Here is a 5,451-nt window from a genome sequence, read left to right as displayed (position 1 = left end):
CAGCCATCATTGTTGTTTGGCGGGCCCGGGCTGGGGATTTGAACCCGCCACCTTAGGTGTATGTGGCTGGCGCCTTAGCCGCCTGAGCCACAGGCGCCGAGCCGGCACTGTCCATTCTATTGAGGATGTGAATAGAACAAAAAGCCCAGGAAGGGTGGAGCTTCTGCCTGTCTGGGCTGGGACATTTGTCCACTGTGGTCAGTGCTCCTGGTTCTCAGTCCATCAGGCTGGGTTGGAATCTATACCTTTGCTCTTTCCACTCTCTGGCCTTTGACTTATACCACCAGCTTTTCTGGGTGTCCAAATTGCAGACGACAGATTGTGGGACTTTCCAGCCTCCATAATCATAGGTACCAGTGCCTTATAATATACTCCATTCTCTCTATATATTTATGTTTACACATATTTCTGTTTTTCTGGAGAACCCTGACTAATACCATAAAGCCCCTTTTAGCCTGTTCTGTTTGTGTTTGCATACATCATCTGTGACATAAACTTTTACTTATCTTACAGGGATATAGTGAGAAGGTAAAAATGGCTTGCAAACGGTACTTGATAAACTAAATTATTAAGATTATGCATTCACTGTTATTATGTATGATCACTGTGATTGTATATGGTAGTAATAGCAATAATAACATATTGTTGATATTTAAGATGATTTTCACTCAACATCAGTCAACAGCTCTTTTATTAAATGGTAATATAGCGGGCTTAGGCTTTGTAATACAAAGTACTACAGAGCATTAGGTGTTCTGGACTATATGTTGCCAATTGAAAAGCAAAACAAGCAACAATGTTTGCTGCCTTGGTGTCACCCAATCTATGTAGGGTTTCCTCACAGTCTGGACTCTGGGTTTAGTAAACAACTCTGATGACAATTTCTTGAAACACTTTATAATTATTTAAGAGCTAATAATTATCCATATTTACTAGGAGACAGGCCCTGTGCTGATGACTTGCAAAGGTCATCATGCGAACCTGTCACACCCTAGGTCGTGTGCCTGCAGCTGTTCTGGACAAGGCAGTCAGGACAGTCCTCAGTGAAGCCTGTCCCTCCTGTGTAGTCATATCTTCCTACCTGCTCTGTCACACTCATGTTTGTGTCTGTCTTCTGTCCTAGCCTGTGTCTAGCCTTTCAGAAGCACAGAACATTAGTTTTTATGAATAAATTGGTAAATAGAAATAATCACCATTATCTCTTGATTGGATTGTGGTCACCTACCCGATTTTCCTGTTCAAATTCTCTTCCTCAAACCCAGTCTGTTGTGAATGCAGCTGTAACGAATAACCCCCAAGCCTGAGTGGCTTAACACAGTTTCTCTCTTGATCACATGGAGTTCCATATAGACAGATGTTCCTGGTCAGGATGTAATTCCCAGGAGCTCTCCTCTAAATGATGACGTAGGGATCGGGGTGTTTCCATCTTGAGTCGCTGTACTAAACTCATGTTTTCCGTGGTCCCTGTGGCTGAGGGAAGACAGGATGTGACGGATCACCTGGGGAGTTTCATGACTAGGATTGGAAATGGTGTACGCAGCACTGTGATCCACTCCCATGTGACCCGTCACACAACCCCGGCTAGCTGCAAGGAAAGGTGGGTACCTGTGTGCCTACCAGGCCTGGTGACCATATAGTGACATCATTCCTCTCTGAGAACCCTACAGTGGCCTCCCCCACTGTCTCAAAGTCAAACTCAAAGAGACCACTGAATCTGCTCACCTTACACCTTGCAATTCTCTCTTCGCTTCCTCTGCCCACCACTTCCTTGCTACCTTTATACTCCAGCCGCACTGGCCACAGCCACCCCTGTATAGAGAGGCTGCTGAGGCTCGGTGTCTTTGCACTTCGTCCCCCTTGCCTGGAATGTTGTCCCCTGGACTCCCACAATGCTCACTCCATCACTGCCTTTGGGTATTTATTCACTAGTTCCTTTCACTTAAGCCCTTCCAGAATATTTGTAAATATTCCCTACATGTTGGCCACCTCTTTGTAAAATTTTGTAATGAATATTTTTTTAAATAATAAAGGTACATTTGACTACAATTTCTCACTTTTCCTATGTATGGCAACCTTCAGGACACCCTGAATAATGAAAAGAAAAAGAGTTGAACTAGGAAATCCCACATGGTCACATTTTCTCTAACCCTAAATTACTTATTTTTTAAAAAAGTCTTTACAAGTTAAAGAGAATAATTTTAGTGAGAGTTCTTCACATTTTGTTTGTATTAAATAAAACTGACCTATTCCTCTGGCTGTGGGTTGTTGATGCTATAGTTGGCTTTTTTTCTCTGCTTGTTGGATGGCAGAAATAGAGATTGGGGTGCCAAGTGAAGTGAGGAAAAGGTGCTGGTTAACAGCTTCCATCTGCTGGCAGGTTGGCAGAGAGAGGAGGACAGGGTAGGACAGGAAATTCAGCTTTGACACTTATGGCTCAGTAACTGTGTGACTTCTCCTATACCCTCAGGATGAAGCATAATGAGGGCTGAATCTGTGGATTTAGGATTTTAGAAAGAAACTACAGCAGGGGCCAGAGTTGTCACTAAGTTTGCTGTGGGGTAAACGACTTTGTATAATAAATGTGACTTAAGACATTAAAAACTACAAGCAGTAAGACAAAAATATTTGGTCACATTTTCTTTCAGAGTAACACCCACTGTGCTTACCATAGTAACTGTGGTCATTCAATGTAACTGTCTCTATATAAATATTTGGTTGCAAATGGACACTGTCTGGGCAGTTTGACAAATATGACTCTAGTCCTTAGGCTGGTCTTTGCAAGGTTCTTTTCCCTACCTCTTAAGTAAAATATTTGTACTTTTCCATTTATTAAATGACTATTCCTTTTTTCCTCTCTCCCATCTTCAGTAGTGTTTTCCCATGTTTTGTCCTTAGCTCTATTGGACAGAACTGACCCAAACTCATAACTCTAAGTATCTTCAAAAAGCTAGCCAGTCCCTGTGTATCACCAAATGTTAGATAGCCAAGAAGTTGTGAATGGAGGGGCAGCCTATAGCTTTGGTATTTACTGTGTGTTTGTTCTACAGAGGGCTCCCGAACTGGAATTAGGGGCACAGGCTAGGGAACACTTTCTGGCCTCAATGAGGTTTTCCCATTATCCAGACCAGTCTCAGAAGTTCAGAAATGAGAGAGGTTCATTCTAGTGGAATTCTTTACTATTCACCACTATCGGTAACAGGAGTTACAGTAAATCTGGGAGAGTTAATAAAGAATTGCAACTCTGGCTCGGTGCCTGTGGCTCAAGCAGCTAAGGGACCAGCCACATACACCTGAGCTGGCAGATTCGAATCCACCTTGGGCCTGCCGAACAACAATGACGGCTGCAACCAAAAAATAGCCGGGCGTTATGGAAGGTGCCTGTAGTGCCAACTACTTGGGAGGCAGAGGCAGGAGAATTGCTTGAACCCAGGAGCTGGAGGTTGCTCTGAGCTGTGATGTCATAACACTCTACCCAGGGTGACAGCTTGAGGGTCTATCTCAAAGGAAAAAAAAAAAAGAATCACAACTGTTCTTTCCTTCTGAGTTGACTTGCCTACCCAGGGCTAGACCCATCTCATTTCTGGAGAGGCAAGGAAGATCTGAGTCTGAGCACTTAAGATCAAGGCTTCTCATTCTGTCTGGAAGCATCAGGATTACTCCACGTCCTCCTGATATTTAGACTGGGATAGAAGAGCCCTGAACCTCGTCTGACTTAATTTCTGGTTGTTCATTCAGGAGAGGGAGGGTAGGATTTGCAACTTTTATCATAATTTCAAAATAATAAATGGTTAAACTTGTGGGAAATCTGTGTTTTGATACATTATTCTTTGAAGAGGATTGGAGAGTATTTTAGGGATTTAAATGGAATACAATACCCATCTTTTGAAATGACCTCCCCCAATTTTTTTAAAATGCAGTTTGTGGCTGGGCACAGTGACTCACACCTGTAATCCTAGCACTCTGGGACGCTGAGGCAGGAGAATCACCTGAGCTCAGGAGTTCAAGACCAGTCCGAGCAAGAGCAAGACCCCCATCTTTACTAAAAAGAGAAAAACTAGCTGGGTGTAGTGGCATATGCCTGTAGTTCTAGCTACTTGGGAGGGTGAGGCAGGAGGATTGCTGAGGCCTAAGAGTTTGAGGTTGCTGTGAGGATGACACCACAGCCCTCTACCCAGGATGACAGAGTAAGACTCTGTCACTCAAAAAAAGGAAGTTTGTATTCCTTCTCCTAGAAAAATAATGGCAAACTGCTGCCTTTTAAGGACCAGTGTATAGAATGAATCTGGATAATAATAAATGCTTTAGGATTTTCTATGTATGTATATAAGATCATGTCATCTACAAATAGAGAACATTTTACTTTTTCCTCTGATTGGAATGTTTTCCTTTTTCTAGCCTAATTGCTCTGCGTTGGACTTCCAGTACCATGTTGAATAGTAGCAGCAAGAGACAGCAAGAGAGGGCTTTGTCTCTGACCTTAGAGGAAAAGCTTTCAGCTTTTCACCATTGAGTACGCGTGAGCTGAGGGCTTGTCACAGATGCCTTGAGGCATCTGTTATGTTGAGGTACGTTCCTTTTGTTTCTAATTTGTTAGGGGTGTTTATCATGAAAGGATGCTGAATTTTGTCAAATGATTTTTCTGTACTATTGAGATGATCAGATGATTTTATCATTCATCCTGTTAATGTATCACACTGATTTGCTTTAGAATATTTAAATACAAGGCCGGCATGGTGGCTCACACCTGTTGTCCTAGCACTCTGGGAGGCTGAGGTGGGTGGATCACCTGAGCTCAGGACCAGCCTCAGCAAGAGTGAGACCCCTGTCTCTAAAAAAAGAGCCAGTATTGTGGTGGGCACCCGTAGTCCCAGTTACTCGGGATCACTTAAGCCCAAGAGTTTGAGGTTGCTGTGAGCTATGGCACCACAGCTCTCTACTGAGGGTGACAAAGTGAGACTCTGTCTAAATAAATAAATAAATAAATTTAAATATAGTTGTCACATACTTCCACCTTTCCAGAAATAGTCACTTTATCTTAATTAAAGGAATTAAAAACTATTATGACTTAGGATATGTGAGTTTAAGCAAGTTTAGGAAAACAGCAAGTATTTAGAAGTTCTATCAGCAAACCTACAGCAGTTTGAAAATGTCTCTGCTTGGCAGTTCATACTAAATCGCTAAAATTCAGCCTAATTAGTCTTTCAACGCCAAATAATTTTGCAAAAATTTGTACCAAAGCAGCTGTTTGCTATTAAAAATATAGTACCGGTAGCACCCATAGCTCAGTGGGTAGGGTGCAGGCTATATACACCAAGGCTAGCAGGTTTGAGCCCAGTGTGGGCCTGCTAAACCACAATGACAACTGCAACAAAAAAATAGCCAGGCATTGTGGCAGGCGCCTGTGGTCCCAGCTACTTGGGAGGCTGAGGCAAGAGAATCACTTAAGCCCAG

This window comes from Otolemur garnettii, unplaced genomic scaffold (assembly GCF_000181295.1).
Source record: "Otolemur garnettii isolate 467f Iridium unplaced genomic scaffold, OtoGar3 scaffold00034, whole genome shotgun sequence".
Lineage (NCBI taxonomy): Eukaryota > Metazoa > Chordata > Mammalia > Primates > Galagidae > Otolemur > Otolemur garnettii.
Note: the sequence above shows the minus strand (reverse complement) of the source record.